This window comes from Lynx canadensis, chromosome D1 (genome assembly GCF_007474595.2).
Source record: "Lynx canadensis isolate LIC74 chromosome D1, mLynCan4.pri.v2, whole genome shotgun sequence".
Taxonomy (NCBI): domain Eukaryota; kingdom Metazoa; phylum Chordata; class Mammalia; order Carnivora; family Felidae; genus Lynx; species Lynx canadensis.
The window spans coordinates 59,224,758-59,238,835 of record NC_044312.2 but is presented as its reverse complement, the minus strand read 5'-3'; the positions used below and the strand labels follow the sequence as shown (position 1 = coordinate 59,238,835).

The window sequence follows — 14,078 nt, the reverse complement described above, 5'->3', positions numbered from 1 at the left end:
GTGCTAGAGACCACACTCACTCATCATCTGCTTATTCCTCTGCTGGTAAGACACATACTTCCTGTTCCTTTGCCCCAAGGCCTTGGCCACTCCTGACCAAATGGGCCCTTGGTGCTGGTCTTGTAGCCAGTCTCTAGTCTGGACCCCTCCGCACTCTGGATTCTCAGTTACTCCAGACACCAATGACTACCACACCCTGCCTCCAGCCATGTGCCCCTGCAGGGCTCCAGACTGGACACCCCACTGCCCCTGGACCTCATTCTGGGTGGCCCCAGCCACTGCACATTCCCACCCCACGATGAACTCTCCAGGGAAAAGCAAGGTTACCTCCAACCTAGGTGGGGCCTTTGGGCAAATTAGAAAAAATGCCTCTTCCTTCAGGGGCCCCACAGCGGGAGGACAGGCTAGTAGGTTTCAGTACCCCCCTCCCAGCTCTCACCTCACCCCCTTCTGACCAGGTACCCTTGGACAGTGCACAACATGCGCATCACACACAGTGGACCTGGTGAGAGGCAGGACGTCTTAACAACCTCCTTGGGGCAGCCCATTCAGCATCACCCTAATCAAATATAAAACCAGGTTTATTCATGACCAAGGCACAATAAAGACCAAGGGACAGGAGACATCCTTGACCTGAATTTCAGGCCTAGCCCTAACTCCCAATCCAATCTTGAAAGACCATCCCTTTCTACAACCTTCCTGTCTGTACTGTTTAAAGTTTTATAGTTGTGTATCACTTTTATAATTAGAAGACCAAATGACAAAAGTATCTTGTCTATTAGAATTGAGTTTGCCCCAGTTTGTTCCTCAAAACAATATAAAGTAGCTTTATGTTCTTTTTTTAATGTTCATTTATTTATTTTTGAGAAAGAGAGAATGAGCAGGGAAGGGGCACAGAGAGAGGGAGAAAGAGAATCCCAAGCAGGCTCTGCACTGAGCCAGATGAGGGGCTCCATCCCACAAACCGTGAGACCATGACCCGAACCAAAATCAAGAGTCAGACACCCAACCGATTGAGCCACCCAGGTGCTCCAGCTTTATTTTAAAATTTTTTAAAATGTTTATTTATTTTTGAAGGAGAGAGACAGAACGTGAGTGGGGGAGGGGCAGAGAGAGAGGGAGACACAGAATCTGAAGCAGGCTCCAGGCTCTGGGCTGTCAGCACAGAGCCGGATGCAGGGCTCGAACTCACAAGCTGTGAGACCATGACCTGAGCTGTAGTCGGACGCCCAACCGACTGAGCCACCCAGGTGCCCCACCAGCTTTATGATTTTAAATGTAACACGAACAGACCACTAAGAGAATTATCATAAATGAGACTGATTTCCTGGACCATCTGGACCAGAGAATGGGAAACTGAGACCCAAAACTTCCTCCCTCCCACCACGGCTTATCCTCCCAAAGGTCTAAGACACAGCTTAGCAAATAAGGTCCCCCTCATTAGGACATGGAGGTCAGTAGCAGAGGGCAGCCCAGGGACTTTCAGATGGGAAACGCACTGAGGTCCATTAGTAAACATGAGACTCCAGGGTCCCTGTGGTTTGTCCTCTAGACAGCATCTGACCCCACCCTAGCGCCGAGCGTCACCCACGTTCCCCCCAAACCTCACCCAGGGCCCCCTCATGCCCAAGCCCCATCCTAGAGAGGGTCAGATAGGGAGGAAGTTATGAGATGAAGTGTGAATATCTGCAGTACCTCACTTGCAAATACACGAAGCCGAACAATGACTTGGGGTTTAGGCCTTGTCAAAGTCTATGACATATGACTTGGCCAACCATCTCCAAATGGACCATTCTGGACCACCCCCTCCCATTTCCCCTATGGCTCTTCATTACCTTGTTTTGACACACACCCCCTCTCTATCCCACTGCTGCCATCCACCCCAGGCCTCCCCAGGCCAGTCTGGATCTCTGGGCCCTCTTCCCTTCTTCTGTCCTCAACCCACCTTTAGCCAGCACACCCACCAGCCCACCCTGTAACTGTAACCCCAAGGCAGAGCTCCTCACCTAACCCTACCCCAGAGCCCTCACCCACATTCACGTTCCCCGTGCCCCAGCCCATGTCACCATTCAGGTGCAGCTCAGATCAGCCCCATAGCACCGTGGAGACCTGGGGCACCCCCAGCAGGAGCACACTGGACTGTGGCCTGGTCCCCTGCCCTCAGTCACAGACAGTCCTCTACTGAGCTGGGGGCTTCCCAGGCAGGGCAGGGAACACCTCCCTCAACGAAAGTGCTGGGTAAGGGGGAGGCCCAAGGTGCCACAGGGTAACCCCAGGAAGATCCTTCTCTGTGTCCACTGCCCCCTAAGACAGGGGTGGGGGAGAGAAGGGGCTCTTAACACTATAAATGAGTGAGTGTGAAACAGGAAGAAACAGGGCTGACCACATGCTGGGTGAGAGTACCCAGGTCTACTGACAGACTCCCAGGCAGCAGGAGCGGACAGAACAAGAGTCAGGTACCGGGACCCTCAGAAGGGTTGAGGGCTAGCCCTGGCCCTGGGGAGAGGGACAGAAGGCTGCTTGACTCTATCCCGAGTTGCCCCAGAACCTGATGTGCTCACTCACCCACGAGGAGAGACTTGGTGGGCTCCCTTGCACCCTGGAACTAGCAGCCCTGAAGAACAGGGACCTGAACCTGCCATCCCCCCAGGTGGCCCCTGGAATGGAGAAGCCAGAAGATAAGCAGGCCCCTTGCTTGCTGGCCCCTGAAAGGGGAAGTGGTCTGTGCTGATGGGGTGGAGGTGAGCAGACTGGCAGGGCAGGGGCTAGAAAGAGCAAAGGCTCTGGCCTCCAATTTCATGTGTGATCTCAGCCTCCCCAACTATATAGTCAGACAACATATAGGAAGATTCCCTGACTCAGCCTCTCCTCTCCAACTCACAGAGAACATTCTAACCCACTTATATGACCCAGCCATCCCTGTCTAAAACAACAGAAGGTTGTGATTATGGAGTGCTTACCATCAGGCACTGTGCTAAACACAATACACGGATTGTTTCCTCATGACAGTCTAGAAAGTGGATGGTTTTTTAGCCTACTTTACAGATGAGAAAAAAACAAAGCCTCAGAAAAGTTAAGTAACCTGCCTAAAATAACACAGGAGCCAGAATCTGAACAAAGGGCTGCCTGGGCCCCTCTTTCTACTCATTTCCTCATAGGGCATAGTGCCGAGACAGGCAGAAAGCAGGGCAGATTCAGGGAGGTCAGGTGGGCAAGAGAGAAGGAGCAAGCTAAGAAGGGCCTCGAAGGCTATGCTAAGACACTTGCCCTTGCTGTCCAGACAACAGGAAGCACCCTCCTGGGTGAGCAAGCAGGGTGCTTCGGGGATGCATTGTGGGGCAGGCAGATAGTCAGGCGCACTGGGGTGCCTACCACTGGGAGACTAGGAAATTCACATAACTTCTAAGTCTCTGTTTTACCATCTGTATAATGGGGATTATGACAGCTCCACCTTGCAAGCTTCGGAGGAATAAACGTATGCCTTCGAAATACAGCCCAAATCTGACCAGTTCTCACTCCCCAGTGACTTCCCACCTCCCTCAGACTAAAAGCCAAAGCCAGCACATGGCCTACCAGGGTCCATGGTCTGTCCCTACTGCCTCTGTCTCCTTCCTGCTATTCCAACCCACTCTGTGTGCTCTTACCTCAGATTTGGGCACTGGCGCTCCTTCTGCCTGGAATGCTTTTCCAGACATCTGATGACTCACTCCCATACTTTTTCCAGCATTTTCTCAAATGCAAGACCATCATTCCCTGAACACTCTACCTAAAAATGTGCCCCTATGAGTCCCTGATCCTGTGTGATTTTCAGCATCTCACTTATCACTATTGGATTACATATTTGGATGCCACTTATCACTGTTGGATTACACTACTGTATTACATATTTATTTGTTCATTGTCAGTATCCTCAACTGGAGGACAAGGGCACTGTCTCATTCACAGCCCTATCCCCAGCGGCTAGACGCGTTCGGCCACTGGAAGAATGGATGAATGGATGTCCACATAGGCCTGGCTCACCTCAGTCAGGTGAGCTTGGGACAGGGGCCTGTGACACGGGTAGGGAGAGGGATGGTTGGACGAGGCAGGTGTCAAGGTTCAGACCGGAGTTCTAGGAGTCAAAGATTAAACTCTGAGGTTCCTTGGCCCCCTCTGTGGCTAGGCTTGCCCTTTCTCTCCACCTGAGGCTGCCCTAGCTACTTCCTGCTGTGCTGGCCTGATAAACACTGCTCGGGGAGCCCTCACCCACAGAGAGGAAGTGCTGACTCTCAGACCCCCTCGTGCTGCCCACCCCTCAACCATTCTCCAGAGCAGGTGAGAACCTCCCTAGACTTCCAGGAGTCTTAGAGACCAGCCCCCACCCTCTCTGCCATGCCTACCCCTTCCATGACTAACACCCAGAGGGGTTCAAAGGGCCTCCACCCTCCGGCTCCTGCCTCTTACTCCTCACCCATCTCATTCCCTCCACTCCTGCTGCCTGACACTTTACCTTCAGGTCTTTGCTTATACTGTTCCCTCTGCTTGGAACATCATTCTCTACTTTGCCTTTCAAGTCCAAGTGTCACATGCTCTGGGGAGCAGTCTCTGACTCCCATGGCCACAGTCCTGATCACATTGGGATGTCACTATCTGTGATTGTGTCACATATACACACACACACTCTCACGCCAGACCTGGCTGGGTGTTCCTCGAAAGCAGGACCAGGATCTGATTACCCTGCATCCCCTACTACCAGCCTGAGGTTGGCACACAGTGAATTTCTGTTGACTGAATGAGCATCTCCCAATTTTATACACAGAAAGCAAGTAGCCCAGGCAAGTGATGACTTGCCTGAGATCACACTGCCATCAGTGGCCAGAGTGTGGCTAGAACCTGGCTTCTGGCCTCCTAAATCAGGCACTTCTCATTCCCCTTGTGCTCACCCAGTTATAGCTCTAACCTCCTGTCTACTACACACCCAGCCCTGCCTTCCCCCAGCTTTCCACACCCCCCAACCACCTGCCCCTTAGGCACTTAGGAACCACCTTATCCAACCCTCCCCTCTTCCAGAAGAGGAAAGTGAGCCCTAGAGAGGTGCAAGAAACTAAACTAACCAGTCAGGACCAGGACCTAGGCCCCCAGACTGAACCCCTCCGTCCTTCCACTAGCCTGTTTCTTGGAAGAACTGGGAGGGGACAGTCCCCTCAGGTAACCCCGAAGTTACTGGAGCAACCCCCCTACTCCACATCGGCTAGGCCAGCCCAGCACTGAAAGATGTGGGTTTTCAGGCCACTGGCAGTAGAGGCAGATGAGTGTCCTGGTTCACGTCCTGAAACAGAAACTGGAACAGAACCACTAGAACAACTAGGTGCTCCCTGAGTCTTTGGTCTCCCTAGACTTAGCACATCCATCTTTAGAGCTGAGGAGACAGGAGGAGGAGGAAGAGCCCCAGTCTGAGGGGAGAGGCAGGCCTTCAGCTGAGGCTCTGGCACCCCTTCAGCAAGCAAGACGGACCCCACCCCAAAGCCGTCCTGTTGTCATCTGGCAAAGCCCAGTCCCCACCCCTGCCCTCCGGGAGGCCCCTTTCTCCCCACCAGGCTGCTGGGGTGGCTTTGGGGAACAAACTATGGTATTTCAGCTGCAGACTCACAGCGGCCTGCCTGGATGAAGGTCCCCACTCAAACAGATAAAAGCCTTACCCAGGAGGCACCTGGGTGGCTCAGTTGGTTGAGCGTCTGGCTCTTCATTTCGGCTCAGGTCGTGATCTCATGGTTCATGGGATAGAGCTCCGTGTTGAGCTTTGCACTCATAGCACAGAGCCTGCTTGGGATTCCCTCTCTCCCTCTCTCTCTGTCCCTCCTCTGATGGCTCTCTCTCTCAAAATAAATAAGTAAACTTAAAGGAAAAAAAAGCCTCACCCAGTTCGCATATCAAGGAATGCAAAGCCAGGCACTTCCTACTCCAATACACCGGGACATGGAATGCTAACACCTGCACGCAGGCAAAATCGCAGGTCCTCCAAGGACGCGTCTGGGCCCAGGAGCACACACGTTCACACACGGACACACGCACGGTGCCTGCCCAGAAGGACGTGGAGCAGAAAGGAGATGGGAAGCACAACCGAGGAAGGAGCTTACCCAGTCAGGAAGTCTTCCAGGAGGAAGGCACTTCCCTCATGGGGAGGAAACAGGTCTCCTCCCCACGAGGCAGCTCCCACTCTTATGCCCAAGGCCCTTTGAGGGCAGCTGATGTGCCCGTAGGCTCAGATGGGCACCGGAAGGAGTGGGTGGGGGTGGCAGCATTGTGAAATATTCAAAGGCCCTGAGCCAAGGCCCGGCGTCCCTGCCCCAAGGAGGGGCAGGGTGCCTCCCTTCTGGCTCTCAGGCTCAGGTCTCTGTCCACCACTCTGTCAGGGCCCTTGAGCCTGGCTCTGCCCTCCAAGACTGGACCTGGGCCTGCTGAGCCACATTCCACGTTGGCCCCGGGAGGACCTGGCTCCCCCAGCAGTGTGACCCAGACCTTGCTCTGTGACCCAACCAGCCATCAGCCCTCCCTGGGCCTCCCCTTAACCCCATCCTGGTATCCAGCACGACAGCCCCACTGCCAGCAAATGAAGAGGAGTCATGGCCCCTGTCCATTCCCTCCCCATTCTCCACCAAGATGGCTATCTCTTCCACTACCACCTAGTCCCTTCCAGGGTCCGGTTCTCAGATTTCTTGAAAGGCGACAGCTGGGTGCACATGCTGGGGGTGGTAGGTATAGACAGCACACAGAACCTGGGGGCCAGCTGTGCCACAGGCCTTCAGAAGCAATGCTGAGAAACTCCGGGCCTTGTCTGTCTGGTACCAGCCGGCAAGGTGTGGCACAGGACTCAGCCTCAACTTAGAGTCTACCCAGCCCAATTCGAGGCTTTGCAGGCTCTTGGAACCCAGATTTTTGGAAATTCAGAGGCTGGGAATCGCCAGCACACAGAGCTCTAGAATCCTTGAATCCCCAAAGCCTAGAATCTCAGACTCAGAATCCTAAAATCCCAGCTGCTCAATGTGAGGAGAGGGTGGGTGGGAGTGAAGCGGAACGAAGAAGGCTCTCTACCCCACCTCACCTGCTCTGTTTGATTGGTTCCTGTCCTGATCTGTCCACACCTAAAGACTGCTGTGGAAGCTGCTGCTTCTTGCTCCCTCTCTGAAGATTGAGGGACGCTGAGTTCATTGAAGTGATCAGTCCAAAGCCTCTCACTGAACCAGAGGTCAGGGATAGGACTCCAGAGCCCCGGCCCTGGCATTTTGTGGAAAGGAGGTAAAGGGTGAAGAGGATGTCCAGGAGCAGGGCAGTGCCCTCTCGGGCAGTAAGGAAGGAAGCAAAGGAGACCCAGGCATACGGAGTAGCAAGATGCAGTGACAGCTCCCCCTTCCTGGGGGCTGACCTGCCCCAGGACTGGCCCGGCCAGGCGAGACTCCCCCAGGAGCCCCGAGCAGCTGAGATCCCAGGTTGTGACCTCGAGTTCCTTGCCCTGGGAATGGGGACAGAGGAGTAGCAGTGAGAGGGCCCAACCCTCCTCTTCCTCCCCCTTCCACACACATTTTTTGCCCTCACAATGAAGATAATAAGGAAGAAGAAGATTTTGCCACATTTCTCCCTCCTGTCATCTGAGTAGGGTGGCCTCTTGACCCCTGAATCGTCCTCTGGACCCCGCTGGTACTGAGCACCACACTGTTGACCACAGCTGGTGCCTGCTTCTTGGCTCTCAGCTCTGGAACCATGTTTCCCAGGTTTGTTCATCCAGTCACTGACATCCAGTCGTTCCATATCCCAGGCACCTTAAGAGGACTCAGGTTCTCGGTTCAGTCAGGGAGAAAGATCTGGACCCTGTGACAAGGCAGGTGGGCAGTGTCCGAGGGAAGCTCAGGGCTTCAGAGGCCCAGGAGACCCTGACCAGGCCCCAGGTAGGGAGGTGGACTGCAGGCCTCAGAGCCTCTGCCAGGGTGCCGGCTCTAGCTCTCCCTTTCCTCAGCTGAGACCACACGGGCAAGTCACTTAACTTCTACTGACCTCAGTTTCTTCATCAGCAAAATGAGGGCTGGGGGAACCACTGTATTCAACAAAGCCCAGGGCTGCTGGGACAGGATGAGAGCAGTGAGCAGGTCTCCAAGAGATGCTCATCATCCCAGAGGCGGGCCCGTGGGGGGGCTCAGGGCTTGCTAGCGGTCAGTCCCATCTACAAGCAGGATGCCCTTGCAGGCATGCCATCCTCACAGCTGGGTGCCAGCAACGTCACGTGACCAGGTGGCCCTCTACTGCCTGCGACCCAGACTAGGAGCTCCCAGGGTAGAACGGGGTTGGGATCTCCTCTGTCTGCATTGCCTCCCGGTGCTCACAGTTCTCATTGTGGAGAGGGAGGAATTCAGGCTCCCAGCTCTTCTATGTAATGGATGGTCTCGGGCAAATCACTTTACCTTTCTGGGCCTGTTTCCTCATCTGTAAAATGGGAATTGGCACATACTCCAAGAGAACTGTTGAGGATTAAATCGATACCAAAAAATGCTTCCACAGTACTCGGCACGTACTAAGCCTCCAAGAAACAGCAGCTACTGCCACTATTATCACTACCATTAAACAATAATTCTGTTATCGAACTGGTCACTTAATTCCACATCCCGTCCCACCCACTCTGATTTTCCCGATGGCTGGGACAGATGTCCTCATTACAGGACAGACCTTCTATGTTCCAAAGGCTGAGACAGGGAAAAATTCCACAGGAAGGTCATATGGAAGACCAACCATGCACTGCCCCCCTCCCCCACCCCCAGCCGTCCCTGACACCCGGGGTCATCTGCCTCTTTGGGCCGTCCTCCCCGGAGCCCTCATTGGAACGTACAGGTCTGGGGGCCTGATGGCAGCAAGGGTAAGTGGCCAAGATAGCCTCTCTGATCAGGGCTGGGCGTTCTGGTGTCGAGTCAGCAGAAGGCCCTGAGCTTTGTGGGCATTGTACTCGTAGGGGATCTCTGAGGGCCCTCATATCCTCGTGCTTAGCACAGAACCCCTTCCTGAAATATGAAACACCCCTCTGTGTGGGGCTGTGAAAGGGGATGAGTCCAGGCAGACTGAGACTGGAGCAGAGGGTGAGAGGGGCCACCCAAGGGACTGGACTCTACTCCTAAGCGAGGGCTGCGTCTGCTTGGCTGGGGTCACACTCTGCTCAAGGCTGCCTTGGCCACTATCCAGGGGAAAGCCCCTCACTGAGTGGGACCCTGGACTGAGCTCAAGGAGTAAGGTCAGGCTAGGGGAGAGGAAATCAGGCCGAAGGAGGCAAACAAACTCCTGGGTCCTGATCCTGCCTCTACCACTTATTTGCTATGATTTAGGCAAATTACTTAACCTCTCTATGCCTCAGTCTTTTTATCTGCAGAATGGTACTTAACTTCTGGGGTTTCGGGAGGACGAAAGTGGTTAATATACATGAAAGTGCCTATACCAGCGCTATGTGCCTATTTACTGACATCTTTCTCGCAGATGTGATTACTCAGCTCTTTCTCAGTCTCTTCCCCTATGTTACAGGAAGGTGATCCCTGTCTCATGGAACGATGTGAGGTTAAATAAAAAGCACAAATGTGCAGCATCAGGCACATGATAGGTACTCACATCAAGGAGAGCTCCCTCCCTTTCCCTCTTCTTTCCCCATGAGGGCCCAGACCAGGAGTCGGATCAGTCCTGACCCCCACCAAGGCTCAATGTGTGATCCTGGTCTGATCTCTGACCCTTGGCTTCAGTCTCTCCATCTGTGAAAAAAGCTTCTGGGCCAAGTGGTCTCTGAGTGTCCGTGACTATATTATCTGCTCCCACCTCCGCTCCCTCCTTCCTTTTTCATTTCCAGCTCATGTCCTACAGCATCCCCTCTTGCTTCAACAGAACCCTTGAGAGCCTAAATTTGGGTGGAGGGACAGCTGGTGGGCAAGGGGTATGAGCCTTCAAGCAACCCAGGGCCCATCCCAGACGCCCAAGGGTTAAGATCCAGAGTGAAGGGCGGGGGATGGGGGGTGAGCGGCAGGGTCAGTGCTGGACAGGCGGGCCTGGAGCCCAGGGCCTGCCTCCCCTCCCCCCACCCTGGGAACAGAGGCTACTTGTTTGGGCATCAGCCGGCTGGCTTTGAGCTTGGCTAAAGGAAGAGAGGGGTGGGGAGGGGAGGGCCCCAGAGAACAGAAGGGACTCCCCGGTCTTCAGCTGATGCCCTACTCTGACACTAGGCTAGTTTACCACTAGCCCCTAGGACTCTCAGAGGCCCCTTACCCCTCTGAACTGACCCCTTCCCTCTAGGTTCTCTCTTTTCTTCGTTCAAACACTCACTGCCACAGACAGGATTTAGACTCAGGCCCAATTCTTACCCCAGCAGTCTCTCTCTGGAGCATGAGACGAAGACTTATCACCCCATCCTGCAGATGGAGAAATGGAGGCTCTGAGAAGTTTGGGGACTTGCAGGGTCATGTAGTGTTTGGTGGCTGTATAGGGACTACCCCACATCCCAGCCATCCCCATTGCTCTGCAGGCCCCTTCCCCACAGAGCTCCAAGGAGATCTTTCCTAAGCTGTGCCCCTAAGCAGGACTGAAAGGCTAGGCAGGAGGAGGACATAAGCAGCCCACCTGTGAAGTCCCGAAGGACCTAGGAGATTTGGATGGGGAGAAAATTTCTAGGGAAAGAGGGTGGGGAAGACAAGCAACCTGCACAAAGGGCTGAGGTTTCAGGTGCACAAAAGTATGGCTGGAGCCTGAGAGGCGGTGGGGGTGCGGCTGGGGCTGAATGGGAGGGCCTGAATGCCCCCAATGAAGCGTGGGGGCAATCTGGGTCCCTGGTGGCCTCTGCCCACTTCCACCTCACCTTTTGCCCTACTCCTGTGAGCAAGTGGTGAATGGGGAGGCAGGGTCTGGACAATCCCTAACCAGCCATGGAACACAGGGATGAGTTCTCTCTACACCCAGCTCCAGCTACCCCTTCCAGTCACACCCATCTCCTTGCCATTTCTCATATATACCATGAACGTTCCTGGTTTTGCACAAGCTGTGCTGTCCTCTGGAAGGTCCTTATCCTTGTTAATTGCCAGTTAACTGCCAAGGCCCATTCCAGTCATCTCTTCTTCCCTGGGCCTCCAAGAGTCCCAGTGCCTGATTCTACCTCAGTACCTGTCTGCACTTGTCTCTGTGACTCTGTAATGAGCTTGCTGGGAGGTCTCCCCTAACCTGGACACTCTCTGCTCTCCAAGGACAGACATTCTGGATGCCTCTGTCTGGACTTTGGTGCTCACTCAGCACACAGTCAAGTCCTTTCTGAGCACCTCCACAAATCTGTACCACCTTGTAGCACCTCCCCACCCCCAACCAAGCCTGGAGATCACGGAAGCCTCCCCAGGACCGGAACTTTGGAGGAGGGAAATGCATATGCCAAAAGCCGCACTGTAATGGCTCCTGACCAGAGTTCTCCAAACACCAAAAAACCACCCTTGGAGATCTGGGACCAAACACCCACCCTATGCCCCCCAGGCTGCACTCCAAGCCAGCTCTCTCCAGTGCCAATAACCCTCTCCCGGCTTGACCCCATTCAGTGAACACACACCTCCTCTTTTTCCAGCAATTGGGCCAGGTAGGGGCTCTTGGGACGTCACGCCTCCATTTACTGGTGGGGAATTGAGGCGCAGAGACCGGAAGTAGTCTGCCCAAGGTCACTGGAACCCCAGGTACAGGGCACAGGATCATACGAATGCTCAGAGCTGTAAGGGTCTCCGCGCTCAACGAGACGAGAGCCACTGGAGCCTTCATTTCACACAGATGAGAAAAGCAAGGCGCCGGAGGGCTGGCTGGCTCCGGCTCCTGGGAGCCTTCATACCAAAGGACTAAGAGCTGGAAGTCCCCTCTCCCGCCGGTTCGCGCTCCTCCCCTGCCACCTCTGGCCCGACCACGCATCCTCAGGAGGCGACCCTCATCCCTATCACTAGACAGGGACGACAACTGACAGAAGAAACACCCGCGGAAGTGGACGCCGAGGGCACGGTCGGCTTGCGGCCTCGGCTTTCCCTTCTGCGAAATGGGGAAACTCCGGACAACACCTGCCGAAACGGCGGCGGACGGAAGAGGCCCCAGCAGCCGCACTTACCTGTTCTGGGCGAAGATTCCACGTGCGGACCCGGGGACCGGGGTCCCGGCGCCGCCACGGACTCAAGCCGCCGTAAACTCGCGACCGCAAGCGGGGCGCGCCCACCCCGCCGGGCGCTTCCGCCCGCCCCCACGTGATGCCCCGGGGAGAGGAGGGCGGGGAAGGCACAGGGACCCGCCCCCTCTTCGGCCCCGCCTAGTAGCGATCTTTGAGTCCGCTGGCCTGGCCCGCCTAGCGGACAGGTCAGACTGTGCGTCTCCCCAGCCCCTCTCGCTGCTTGCTTGTCCGTCTGTCTCTTGAGGCTCAGGTCTACCTCCACCACCCCAACCGCTGTGTCTCCATCTCTTCCTGAGGCTCCCTGCCTCTTGCCACCCTTCTCCTGGAGACTCTACACTCTCACTCCCACCCCTCACTCCCACCCCACTCCCGTCCCAGGGGTCCAGACCCCCAGGGTGGAAAGGGGCTTTAGGAGGCAGGACGACCTAGGGTCCTGACCTCCTCCTCCTGGAAGTACTTTCGCACCTCATTCTCTGAGGATATCCCACTTCCCTCCCTAGGCACACGTCCCCATGGGGCAGGCTGGTGGGGAAGAGTCCTACCCAGTCAGAGAGCTCAAGGATCCCTTAGCAGAAGGCTACCTACAGCCTGAGGTCCTGGAACCAAGGCATCTTCATTGGCCAAGACTGGGAGATTTCTGCCTATCCTGCCAGCACATACACAGATGAGGGCCCTGGGTTTAGCAGGAATTCCTGGGTCCTGGGTCCCTGTCACCTCTGGAGCCAGCCAAGCCAAAGACCTTAACTTCTTAACTTCTCTATGCTTCTATTTCTCCAAATGCCTGATGGAGATACTTGGAAAAACAGCTCTCACCAAGATGGGACGTGGGGATTGACTCTGAAGTTAGAAGTCATTAATTTGAGCACCTACTACATGCCAAGCCCAGTGCTGGGCATCTTATTCCTTTTACCTAAATCCTCATACCTCTCCTTGAAGGCAAAAAATCATCACCCAGGTTAGGGATTAGAATATGAAGCTCCAAGTAGTTCCAGGACTTGTTCAAAGTTACAAAGCCAGTATTGGACAAGCCTGGGATTGGAACCCAAGTCTTGGTGAGTTATAGAATCTCTTGCCAACCCTTCACTGGACATTCACCCTGCCCCTCTAGCAAAGAGTTGATGCCACGTAGGCTGTGTCTTCCTGACAAGGCTAAGGCAAGTCATTTCCCAGGAGGAGAGGACAGGACCAAACCTTGGAGAGAACTTCCCAGCCCCAAATTCATATAGGATGTAGAAACATCAGAAAAGGGCAGAGCGCAGAGCCTTCCTCCCCACCTGATAGCAGGGATGGCCCTCAGGCAGCAGAGGTACCTGGAGGCCACAGAGAACAGGTGAGGTCCAGGCATCCCTCTAGGTCTCAAAGCCTAGAGCTCCAAGCAGCCAGATGGAACACAGTACAAGGGACTGGTATCTGACCACTGGCAAAGGACCGGGAGCCCCACCTTTTCTGTTAACACAGGTGTGAGGTCTTCAAAGTGACCTAGGGAAGGCTCAAATCACAGGACCTAGTCCCTCCACTGCACTTGAGTCTGATGACCGTCACCCTCAACCCCCAACCTTCCATCCTCCACTCTGAGGCCCACAGCCCTGTGGTCTGAGACCCAGGAACCTCTCCCCCTTCCTTATGTGACGACTGGAGAGTGTCAGATCCTCTACCAATGCAGGTGGTACCAAAGGGGCCTCAGGCTGAAGGTCACACAGTAGAACCTCACCCTCGGAACCCTGAACCAGGGCTTCCGGCCAGACCTACTTCTATTAGAGCAGTGAATGGTAACCAAATAGCCTGGAGCAAATGGCAGAATGAACATGTAACAAGGACAGGTGAATGGATGAGTGAACTAAGGAACAGACACCGGAAAACAGAACACACCATGGACAGGAGGAAGGGGTGATGACCTGACACA

General features: G+C 54.7%; 1 protein-coding gene across 6 annotated transcripts in view; it reads right to left on the bottom strand.

The window, feature by feature from the left end:
• The window catches only part of ARAP1 (ArfGAP with RhoGAP domain, ankyrin repeat and PH domain 1), a 66,710-nt gene extending 54,487 nt beyond the window's left edge, over positions 1–12,223 (bottom strand). For 3 of the 6 annotated variants that reach the window (XM_030331945.2, XM_030331951.2, XM_030331952.2), the window contains exon 1: positions 12,119–12,223. The gene's annotated coding sequence lies outside the window, so the exon portion shown is untranslated. The remainder of the gene's footprint in view (positions 1–12,118) is intronic. The other 3 variants (XM_030331947.2, XM_030331950.2, XM_030331949.2) reach the window with 1 other exon arrangement.
• Positions 12,224–14,078: the final 1,855 nt, after the last annotated feature.